This window comes from Centruroides vittatus, unplaced genomic scaffold (assembly GCF_030686945.1).
Source record: "Centruroides vittatus isolate TY-2023 unplaced genomic scaffold, ASM3068694v2 scaffold_654, whole genome shotgun sequence".
In the NCBI taxonomy this organism is placed as follows: domain Eukaryota; kingdom Metazoa; phylum Arthropoda; class Arachnida; order Scorpiones; family Buthidae; genus Centruroides; species Centruroides vittatus.
Window position 1 is genome coordinate 165,282 of NW_027122714.1, and position 13,425 is coordinate 178,706.

Genomic DNA, 13,425 nt, shown 5'->3' on the forward strand with positions numbered 1-13,425 from the left:
ACTGAAATAAGAATTAGATTGAGTGATCGAAGTATTGACCATCTTTCCTTTTTAAAATCTTATAAAAATTTACAATATTTTGTATTATATTCTATTTAAAAACCGAAAATTACCTTCTAAGTTAGAAGTTTGATCTAAGTTCTTTTTTTTTTTTTAAACTAAATTCAGAGCATTTTGTTGTTGTTGTTGTTGTATGCAGTTTCCATCAAACTGTAATAAATTTTTTCTATTTGTGAAAATTTATACGTAATTCAAAGGAAATTTTCAATATATATCTTACACAGCGTTATTAATATGATTTTGGAAATTGCAGAACATGTTAAATTACTTTAAAAAAAACGAAAAATAATTATATCATTTGATTTCATGATATTTTGTATTTCTTAAAAATAATTTTGTCCCGGGAAACAGATCACTTTTATCCCGGAATCCCGGGACGAGCAAAAGACCAGGAAATGAAAAACCCTAATTCTATTAATCTTCTTAATCTTGACAACAGGTATTTACATAAAACCAACACATAGTCCACTTTACATTCAGGCTAACTCGAATCACCCGTACGGATATAAACTGTCCGCTTTTCGTGCGCTCATTAGAAGGGCGTATTTCATATTGCTCTAATGTACAGTACATACTAGACAAGATTGAGGAGATTAATAGAATCAAACGAATAGCTTCAAACTTGGGATATAAAAAAGGTACAATAGAAAACCTGATTAAAAGATATGAAGAAAGTAAAAGATTAAAAACCAAAACAAATCAGTTTAAAATCACCAAGTTCACTTATAATAAAAACATCAAAGACATCATGAAACAGTTATCGGCTACAAAACACTCCAAAATAGTTTACAAAAGAGCTCCTAGTTTGTATAGTATTCTCAGAAATGACAAAGACATGCTTAGGAAAGAGGAAAAACGGGCGTATATAGAATTCCCGTTGAAAATCAGCAATTAGGAATTAAGAAGGATTATATTGGAATCACAAGAAGAAGCTTAGCTGTTAGACTTAAGGAACACAAGTATGACATAAAGGGCACTGCAACACAGTATTATCCTGTATGGCACAAGCGTATATAAAAATATCTATATACTCTGTAGTTAAATGGAGTGAAGCTACTATACTCAAGACCATGCGTTCCCCATCATTAGCTTTACACAAAGAAAAAATTGAAATCTGCAAAAGTAAATTAAAGGATGGTTGTATTCATTCAAGAGATGCGGATAGATTAGCTTCTGCACGGAAATTCTATGATACATACTAAGAATTATTATATTTTAATTTTTCTTTTATGTACTATACTGTACCTGCCTTTATATTTTGATGCATTTTTTATGTATTTATTTTATTTTTGTTTATTTTTATTTTATATTATTTTGTTATTTATTTGTTTATTTATTATTTTCATTTTAAATTTGAATGTATAATGTTCGAACGTACGTTCGTTACAATTTTAAAATATGTTCGAATACCAGTACACCTGAAGATGGCCTATTCCGTTAAGCTGAAAACGTTAGTGTTTAATTAAATAAAGAATTTTCAGCGAATAGAAGGTGTTGGATGCTTTAAGTGTACCATTGTCTTAGACATCTTTTCCGGGGACAATTCCTCTTTTTGAAAATGAAAGTTTTGACCAAACTAATTTTTTAGTTACTTAAACAAGATTTCAAAAACAAAAAAAGCATGGAAATACAATATAGCATCGATTATCCGAATACCGATCAACCGAAACATCTGTTAACCGAAAGCGTTGCAGTCCGCAAATTCAAATTTCAGCTAGTGCTGTGGCGTTGCAACACTCTCCCCCTTCCTGCCAACCTACTGTAGGCCTACTTTAATGTACTACTTTATGTAAGATATGTATTTGTAAGTTGTGATACAAAATATATACAGTACAGTTCAGTGTTTAATTTTAATTAACTTAAGGGTCCTCAAAACGGCCTTGACTTATAACTTCTCCAAAAATATATTGATTAGCATCGTTATCTATCACCTATGCAAATTCATGAATTATTTTGCCCGCGGAAATTTTTTATAGCATTTTATTAATTAGCTAATTAATTGCGCTATTGTTTTTTATGGGAGTTTTCTTTTATCAAATTAATTAAATCGTTCTAAACTTCTATTTGACCCATTTGATTTCGGTAAAATTTTTTAAAACACTATTGGATGTTTTTTGACATCAGCAAGCTTTTTTTGTTTTTGTTATTCAGTAGAATTTTTTCCCATATTTTTTCCGGTCCCCCATATTTTAATAGCATAAAAATCGAAAATTTTGTATTATATTTGAACATATGTGGTAAACTAGTTCCCCTCCTGCTTTAAACTGTCGTACCCTGAGGCATATATATAAACGACCCGGGAAAGTAATCACCAGCTGTTCTCAAGGTCAACCGGTTTGTAAACAATATAGACTGCATGTGTGAATTTTGGTGCGCTGTCAAATGAAAGAATAACAATCCCTGCACCTATATTTATCAAATAAAAGCATTTTTTAAGGTTATTTTAAATTTTTTATATAGTTTTGCTATAAAAAAACATATTTTTGGGGGTATTTATTTTGCGACAATTATTTTCCGGTAATTTTTTGGCTGTCAGATTCGCTTTTAAGTGGAAATAATTATTTAATTAAAAAATTCAATAGATGACATAATTTTCCGAGGAAAAATTAATTAGGCCTCGGGAACTAGACTGGATAAAGCTTATAAAAATTGAAAAATTATATTACATTATTTCTCTGGGGTCACCATTATATTACGTCATCATTAACCACGAGGGGTTAAAGACGACGTTTGATTACAGAGAAGTGTTAGTTGCGTGAAGATGGTGTCATCAATACATGTTTGTTTGTTAAGTTATGGCAACGCAACCCTTGGTGAACTGCCTAGGGGGTGGCCTTCCGGGTCTTTTTAAGGGTAACTGGCTCCTATTCAGGCGTTATAGACGTGGAGAAACCCTGGAAAACTCCACATGGCCAGGCGCGAATCCATGACCGAACTCCCAGTGTTCAGGAAACGGAACTGGTGGGCCATCACCAATACTTAACATCTTTACTTCCGTAACTGTTGTACTTCTGACTGTTTAACAAAGGAACTTCAAAATCTTGGATTTGGAATAAAAAGGATCACAATATATTTACACCCAATGCCACGTTTTCCTTCGCAGCTGAAAGTGTCATATGACCATCATACAAGTTTACTTGAAGTGTGCAGATTCTCTGCACAAAGCTAACTCTGACCAAGTCTTTTGTAGAGCCAAAATGACACAACTGGAAGAATTTTCATTGTTTTTTGGAATAATTTTAATGTTTTTGTCTTAGTCCTATTGACATCTTTGTCTTGTCAGCCTAACAGCTTCCTTATGGTGCATACCGCTCAGCTATTCGCTAACCTTTAAAAAGAGGACGTACAGATACTATTATTTCGTAAGAAAAAGATATTTATATTCATAGACTTTAATTTTGTTACAGGAAGTGTGGAATTTATCAGGCTTCAGCAAAAAGCTGATGAATTCCAAATCAATAGGGCCTGATCAGTGGCAGCAAAGCCAACCAGCATACTCCAATGGATAGTACAGTACAAGAATACGAAAAGATTAAATTTTCATAGGCTATCTGCCCCAGCCAGGCCTGGTCCACTCCTCACTACCTGGTCGAACCCATGATGAATAGGATTAAAAAACCCTCTATCTTTCATTTTGAAAAGCAGAAAAATAAAACAGGAAAAGACCCACTTGTGGCTGGTTCTGCCCATTAAAGAGGGTCTGTTTAAAATCGTAATACAGGCTCATGCATATGCACATTAAAATACCTGAAATGTGCACATTACGCATTTTATTAAAATTGTTGGTAATGTATGCTAAAATTTGTTTTAGCAAGAAAAATTTGTGATGTAGCCTACATTAAAATAAATTTTTCCATACGTTTTAATGTCTAGGATCCAACTGTCATGATTTTTTTTAACCTGTACAGCATTAATTTTTGCTGTTTTGTTCTTGTTGTTAGTTGAATTGAACTCGATATAACGCGAAATCTTATTTGTGCATGCTTCGTATGCGGAAGTTTGACATTATTAAATATAAAACAAAATTTTAATTCAATTAATTCAAAGACTTTTGAGAATTCGAGAAAAAATGACAGCTTTCCACAGCTACACAAAAATGGGAACTATAAAATGCAAGTTCATATATAAAACATTTGAATTTCGCGCACACATCTGTAATTGGGCTGTGGAACGATATCTCTCACGTGTACTGTACAGTACATGTGCAAAAAGAGTTAAACTGTACAGATGCAGAAGTGGACAGATCATGGCGGGGGCTGACATACCCAGTCGGACCACCCCTTGAAAAATTCCTGGGGATTTTCGACTCATCCAGGGGACCTATTCCGAGTAGTATCGTTAAGCTAACGAATACGATAAAAACCAGTTTCTATCGGAACCACGTGATTCGCGTTTAATCAACTGTGAAAATGCTATTCCGAGCCGTACGTTTCGTTTTCGGTGCCGATAGCCACGCGCGATAACTAAGCTTTTGTTATCGGTCACTCTCGAGCTGCCGTTAGGAACGTAACGAAAGTGAAAACAACATGGCGTCTTTTCGTGTAAGAATGATTTTATTTCACGAGCAATTGGAGAGAGGGGACAGCAGTTACACCGATTAAATTTAATACTCTCTCATCGACTTCAGTTAATTTTTGATTAACCGAAGGCCCACCTGCTGTTTGAAACGTTGATTTTTTTTATTTGTGAGGCTTTACTTTTAATGTTTGCTTTCCAGTCACTCCACGTCTATGCAAATAATATTTACATTTAATAAGATGTATCGCATTTGACATTTAATCATAGTACTAATTCTAATTTGGTTATAAGGTTTACAGAAGTAGAACTTGTGGCAAAATTAAGTTTGTCGTTTTATTCTTAATGAATGAATTAAAAAATACATTAATTACACGAAGTTATATAGAATTATACAAAGAAACTTAGACATACTTTGTATAATTGTAAAATGTTAACATTACGCAGTAATAGAAATCTTTATTTTGTAGATTTTATCTAAGTTTAATGTCGGCTTTAATTCATTAGTTTTAGTAAAAAAAAAAAAAAAAATACATTCCATATACGTAACTTAACAGTAAACTATACACTATACATAAATGACTATCTATCACATAAATTATAATTTTTAAAAACAGATATTTGCTTAACGGATGGGCTGACAAAATAGACCCAGTAATAGACCCAGACATTTTAAAACAAAACAAAACTATATCACTAGCGCTAGTACACGACAATCCGCGCATTCTTTTATTCAGCAGTGCGCTGAGCAGTTGCTACCGGAAGTGACGTTTTTGCTGCTGACGGTCGAAAACACTTTTGCTGGAGAGAAAGCTATCTCAAAATGGCCGATGTAAACGATGATTCTCTTACTGCTATATTTACGCGCGTTTGTTCAGTATTATTAGAAGAAAAGCCATTAAGTTCGATGTTTTTTATAAGAAAACGTAAAAATGATGATTTATTTGTGTCATTGGCGTTGACTGATTCTATTAACACTTTATGTATTTTGAAATGATTTAATGATGATAAGTCTACTTCAGAAGGCAAAATTTTATTCTCTCTCAAATATTGCAGTAAATTGCTAGAATCTGTAAATAAAAATTAGAAACAGTATTTCATAAACCAACTTTTAACGGTAGGTTTGACTTCATAAACAAAGACAATAATAATAGATTCTTATATTTCGTTTTGTTATTATACATTTCACATTTATTAAAAAGATACTTGAAGCAAAGGAGTTAAAAATCTGCTCATTTAATGTAGCAAAAAAACTGTTTATCGTTTGGTAATCGAAAAAGATACTTTTTCACGGAGGCGTCCATCTTGTAAGCAGTATTTTTAGCGTGGTCGAGAGGTGCTGCCAGTGCGCTGAAAGCGCAGCTTAAGCGCGCTGGCAGTAGGCTTAATAATTGAACACATGCGCTAAAAGCGCTGTAAGCGCGCTGAATAAAAGAATGCGCGGATTGCTAAAAGCGCGTGCTTCGCTTAGAAAATGGCGGGTTGCAGTCACGTGACAAAATACAATGTTAACTAAACTGTGATTGGTTAAAGCGTAATAGCCATCGATAGCGTGGAACCCAGACGCATCTCGACCGACTACCCGTAGCGAAACCCACTTAACGCGGAGCACAGAATAGCGATTTGTCTAAGGTTCGTTAACTGCCTTTCGCTAAGGGGACTTATCGAATGTCCCGTGTATCGCTCTCGTTCAGTTATCGGAAGAGCTCGGAATAGGTCCCCTGATTCGATTCCGGGTCCCCCAGAGAGATAGGCTGCTACCTTCAACCGCTCCGGCCTACAAGGAATGATTAATCTTTTGGAGTCTTTCAACAGAGATCTCATCTTTCTCAAGTGCTAACTGCACACTTTTATCTACTGACACATACGTTGAAATTTGATTTATTTTTGGGAAAGCTATGACCAGGAGTGCATTAATGATGGGTATACTATCCAGCTATCCAGACTAGGGTTCTTGCCTTCTGATGGACTCAAATCACTGCTCATTGGGCTGCAATTTGAAAAAATTGTAGACTTATAAATTTCCACTATCATCTTTCCTTAATCTCGAGAACAGAATTAGATAGATGGAAGACAAGACCAGATGTGGAAACCTTAGGCCTCCGATTAACTACAGTAGTCACCACTGAACTTAGACCAGGCTGCAGTTAACATGCCATTCAATAGAAAGGTTTAAAAAAAGCAGCTTTGATTCATTGCATGAATGTTTTACATAATTTAAAACAAATATACAATAATTAATCTTTATTTTTGCTAAATATCAACTTGATATCTTGCAAGAGTAACAAAATTGAGCCAAACTTGAGTCACAGGCATCAAAGAACAGATTGCTGCATCACCCCCATCAATAAACACAGACCACTATATGTTTAATATTTTGTTGCATCAACTTTTGCAGTCAAAACATCTTACATACATTTCAGCATGCTGTTGACTATGCATGGTGTTTTTTTTTGCAGACATCTCTTCATAATGTTCCATACATTCTCAATTGATATGGGCTGTTGAATGGCCAAGGAAATACTTCTATGTTCTTTTCTGCAAGCCACTGTTTTTTGTTTTTCTGCTTGTATGACATGTGGCCCCATCCTGGTGGAAAATGCAGGTTCTATTTGGATACAGCCTTGCTATGGACAGAAGCAAACACTGTTGTAGAACGTTAATTTATTGCTCTGAAGCAAGTGTTCCAGTAACAAATGTCAACTGACCCATACCACTGGTGCTCATACACCATACACCCCCCAAACCATGATGCTGGCAGGAAACTTCACTGAGCGGTATAACAACGATGGCTCATTAACTTCATTGGTAGATCAAATGACATGTTTGCTTTTGTCTGTTGAAAATTCAAATTTTGATTCATCAGACCACAGAATTTCATGCCACTTTTGTTGAGACCAGGAAAGATGTTCTTTGGCCCAGTGTACCCGTTTCTTCTTTTGATGTGCTGTTAGCAAAGGTTTTTTTCACGTGTTGCATAGAACCAGAAATGCATTTCTTGCAGTCTCTTGTGTGTTGTCGAAACAGATGCATTCTTTCCAGTTGTATCATTCCACCATATTGTAGTTACATCCAATGCTGTGGCACGGCAGTTGTTTTTTACGATTCTTTTCAAACTCCTAACATCAACTTCTGAAGTTTTTCACTGATGTCCAGCAGCTTTGTTAGGTATAGCATGGCTGTGGTTAGTGTAATGAACAATAATTTGGTGCATTGTTGTCTTGCTTAGCATTAGCTCTTTACTAATAGCTCTCTCAGACATGCCACGACTGTGTTTAACAATGATAGCATTCCTTAAATTTTTCGAAACAGCTTTTCCCTTGGCCATTGTAGACAAAATGCAAAAGTTGGTAAATAAAACTAAAAAAGCACCTTATATCATTCACAGGATCACTGCAGGCTAAAATAATCAGTTGTTTCAGAAATACTGCAATTGTAACATTATTTAAATGCAAACTATTGGCTGGTCTATGTTCATTGACATGGTGATGCAGCAATCTGTGTTTTTTGATGCCTGTGACCCAAGTTTGACTGGTTCAATTTTGTTAATCTTGCAAGGTATCAAGTTGATATTTAGCATAAATAAAGATTAATTATTGTATATTTGCTTTAAATTATGTAAAACATTCATGCAATGAATCAAAGCTATCTATTGAATGGCATATTAACTGCGGTCTGGTCTAAGTTCAGTGATGACTACTGTACATACGAACTTCCAATGCAAACGAAAAGTGATGTTATTTCAATTCAAAAATTTTTTTCCAAAAAAGAGCCAAAGTGCAGTACTATGTTGCAAATATTCCCCGAAACTTGAGAAATGAAGATCTACTCTCTTGCAACATTGTTTTCTATAATTGGCACAAATACAAGAGGTAAACCAAAGGAAGGAGTCTAAATTCAATTTACAGAAGTCTCCACTTGTACAGAGCCATTTTCTATCCCATGTGCTTAGTATGATGAATTTAATTATGGTTTAACTGCACAATGCCTTACTGAAATGGCTAGTAAATATTTTTTGATGATCAGTGACAAATTATTACAGATGTATGCCATGAGATCCACAGGACAAAAGGCCCAAATCAACAAGAGACGTTATTTTATAGCTTCAACTCAAACCTTCATGAGAGTTAAATCTTTAAAATAAACAATCTAGTATCTTTAGAAGTCTTGGCAGAAAAATTGAGAGTTCATAGAATTATTATTGACATGGGGATTATGTTGCTTTGTGTAATTTTTTGCTTTCAATCAATAGGTTATTCAATATAACTCAATAACCACATTTACTCATAATTATTGCTCTATTTTTATTATTATTGAAAAAATTTGGGGCCTTTATTCATTCAATTTAAATACAGTATTTAAAAATATTAGGTGGAGCCCAAACTTTGTTAGTGACTTGGGCTGCTCAAATGTATAATCTGCCACTGGCAATGGTTTAAAGTTACCAAATAGAAGAGATTCACAATTAATTTCTAAATTGTTCATTTCCAACAATTCTGATGATACTAGAACAATTTGGTCTTTGCCACAGATAAGGAGGGGCTCCAAATTCATGAAAATAAGTGATCTTAGAGAGAGATATAAATAAACTTAATATAACTGTCAAAAATTTTTTACTGACACATTGAAATATTATTATTATTTATATTAGGGTTTTAAGATTGGTGAAAGCAACACGTCATGACTGGAGCAGGACATTACCTTTATCAGATCTAATTTCTGAACAATATATTGATACTAATTTTAGGATATTTGAGTACACACGTAATGGAAGTTTAAGATCTTTCATTAAAAGTTTCAATCATGTGTTTAGATGTTTCATATAATTTAAGTTCTTGTCTTTAACCATAGTCAAATAGTAAAAATTGGCCAACAGTTTTGCTCTTTCCATGCTTCATTATCTCTTAACAATGTATAATCTCAACTAATTTAAATCACGTTATATGTGAGATTCATTTATCAGCAACAAACCTGGAATACAAGGTTTTCTGAAAATAATGTTACCATTTTAAATTATTTTAACTATGTTAACTATTAGCTGAGAAAATCATAATGTACAGTACATGGTCTGTCCCAAAAGTAAGTGTAGTGATTTTTTATTTAATGACTGCAGTTTAATACATCATTAATTGGTATTTTAGCATTGCTAGATATCTTAGCAGATATCTAGACCTGTTTCAAGTTGATCAGTTAAGTCAAACGTGCACAATCTCTGTGTAAGATAGTTTTAACACATCGTTACATTTGAAATGGAGAAAAATCTCGAACAATGTTACACTATCAAGTTTTGTGTGAAACTTAAGAAATCTGCAACCAAGACATTTGCAGATTTAACCAAAGCTTATGTAGATGCCATCTAATTGAGAAACATGGTGTTTAGATGGCACAAAGATTCAGGGTAAAGACGATGCTTATCAGTTTTTTTTTATAGCTGTGGAATTGTGCACAAAGAATTTTTACCTTCAGGACAGACAGTTAATCAGGCCTTCTACAAAGATGTCTTGGAATGACTTTGAAAATGGGTCAAGCAAGTCTGCAGGGACATTGCAGAAGACTGGGTGCTGCACCACAATGTACCTGCTCACACAATGCTATCAATTTGAGTTTTTGGCCAAGAAAAAATCCCCACATGCACACAACCTCCCTACAATCTGGACCTAGTTCCATGCAACTTCTACCTATTCCCTAAGATAAAATCCAAGTTGAAAGGCCATTATTTTGGAATAGTGGAAAACACCAAAAAAGTTGAACTGACGAACTAAATACCCTTACAGAAAATAACTTCAAGTACTGCTACAACCAGTGGAAAAAACTTTGGAACCACTGTGTGACTTTGCAAGGGTCATACTTTGAAGGAGATCATTTGTAGTTTGACGTAACTCTTGTATATTTTGAAATAAACATCAGTACACTTACTTTTGGGGCAGACCTTGTGCATTAAAACATTGCAAAACTGTCCAATTTTCATATTTGTCCATTACAATTTCTCAATGCATACACTTTGTGTCACATGGCATACATCCAACTGATACACAAATTCTTCCTACAGTCACTACAGCATATCCATTGTCACTCCTCCCACAGCAACCACAATTCTACAGCTCTTGCAGATTACTCACATTGCACAATGACTATTAATTCTACTTTGAAAACTGCATAACACAAAACACCTGTTGTAAAGTCATCTAGAAACCAACTTTAAATTACTGGAAATTAGACTTAATATGAAAATTATCACCTTTAATTGTCCAGCACAAATGTTTTAACAAAAATAAAAACGTTTTCGATCGTTTTCAACGGTCATCTTCAGTTACAACTCAAATTAAAAAAAGAACGATAAAATAGAATTAAATACGAAAATAATATAAATGCGCATGCGCAACTATAAATATATCGCGCATGATGCCTAATATACAGAATAAATGAATAAAATTATGTAAACAAAAATACGTGGCCGCATCTCTTGTATGTTGTTATTGTTTATCTTTATAAAACGATTTCCATGCGGTTGATAAAGAATCCGCATCTCTATGATTGATACATCCATAGAGATGCGGATTCTTTATCAACCGCATGGAAATCGTTTTATAAAGATAAACAATAACAACATACAAGAGATGCGGCCACGTATTTTTGTTTACATAATTTTATTCATTTATTCTGTATATTAGGCATCATGCGCGATATATTTATAGTTGCGCATGCGCATTTATATTATTTTCGTATTTAATTCTATTTTATCGTTCTTTTTTTAATTTGAGTTGTAACTGAAGATGACCGTTGAAAACGATCGAAAACGTTTTTATTTTTGTTAAAACATTTGTGCTGGACAATTAAAGGTGATAATTTTCATGTAAAGTCATCATTTTTGCCTATGATGCTGTCCAGAGGTAGTAGACAATGAGATGTTCAAATGCAGATGGGAGATGAAACTCGGACCGTTACTCTTATCAATTAGTCTATGCTGCATATTTCATGGATAATAATTAACATAATTACAGTACAGTAGAAAATTTCAATTATAGAAATGGCAAATTCCATCAAGATGAATAATACGTCCAACTCATCGGACTGATATGATTGAGAAGATACAAGGTAAGATCCAAAAAATCCTAATCGATTTAAACTTCCTTAAATCACACCTAAGAGAAAATAGACCTTTAAGAACACTCTCTCTCCCTAAATCTATTGCAGAAGCAATCCCTACAAGGGATAGGAAATACTTCAATCTCAAAATATTACAATCTGCTATTAAGTACAAATACATTAAATTAAGAAGGCTAAAGCGTGAACTTAAAAAATCTAAAGATAAAAATGCTAGATACCAACTAAAAATTGGAAGGGACCAGATATAGGATTCACGATCTTATGAATTTAATAAGCGTAAAAAACTTGAAAAAAGGTTCGATTATCCAACTAATGCCGAAATAAACGAATGGGCACAATCTCTAGTCGTAAACAAACTCAAGTAACAGTTCCTGACGATATATTGGACACTATAAGTAAGGGTCTAGACTTTAACGGCCCTAATAGATGGCAAGTGTTAACAATAATCCCAAATCTAGATCATGTTTGTAATAATTTATCAGAAATAGAAGCACAAATTGCAAAAGCAACTTTAAGTAACAAGATACAGAAATACATCGAAAAAGAAAAAGAGAAAACAGTTATAAGGGATAAAGAATATTATAAATATAGAGATAAAATTAGTAGAACGAAAAACTTCTTAATTAATAACAAATTACAGATAATCAAAGCCAACAAATCTAAACAGATAATTCTTGTGGATAATGATTGGGTGAAAGGAAAGAAACAGGAACTGGTGAAAGATGATTGTTTTTGAAAACTCCCAATAGATCCAAAAGAGATTGTAATCAAGGAACTAAAAAGTAGAATCACACTTTTACAGAAGTTGAAAAAACTGACCAAAAGCGAAACCGAATTCATTCCGAATAACGACAATGATCATGCGCCCAGAATCAATATCCATCTCAAAACTCACAAACCAAACGAAAAAGTGAGACCCATTATAGACTTTAAATTCACTCTGCTATACAATCTCGAAAAATTTCTAAAACAAAAACTGAAAGCTTACCAAAATTCAAGATTTGTGATATATAGTATAGAAGAACTTTTAACAGATATTAAAAATGTAACAATACAAGATACCTTTAGAATAGCCAGTTTAGATATTACCAATATGTACCCCTCAATGACATGGGACATCATGGAAAAGAAATTAGAACTTAATGTAGAACAAGAAATGATAGACTTATTAAACTTTTCGTACAGAAGTAACTATTTTGAAATGGACGGCAAATACTACACTCAAAACGATGGGATTAGCATGGGTTCAGTAGCTGGACCTAAATTAGCGGAGTTAGTAATGATCGACATAGATGAGAAAATAAGCAACATACAGGGAATTAAATTTTACAAGTGCTATGTTGATGACATTTTAATAATATATGATGAACAAGAAACTAAAATTAATAATATCGAAACCATCATAAACAACATAAACGAAGAAATACAGTTTACAATAGAAGAAGAAAACAAAACCGATATGAGTATAAACTACTTAGACCTCAAATACCATAGACTAAACTCTGTTTTTCACGATCACTGTTTATTTAATAGTTTCAACATAGACAAAAATAATGTTCAAATCCTATACAAAGTAAAGAATATGTATAACAGAAAATTCAAAGAAAGTGTTTCAATCCTAACAGCTAAAAATTGCATCAATAAAAATCTAAATGTAAAAATAAATGAAAACTGGCTGAAAATATTATAAAACACAGTATATATTAATATCGGTTGTAATTGTTGTAAGAAATTACATTGTTG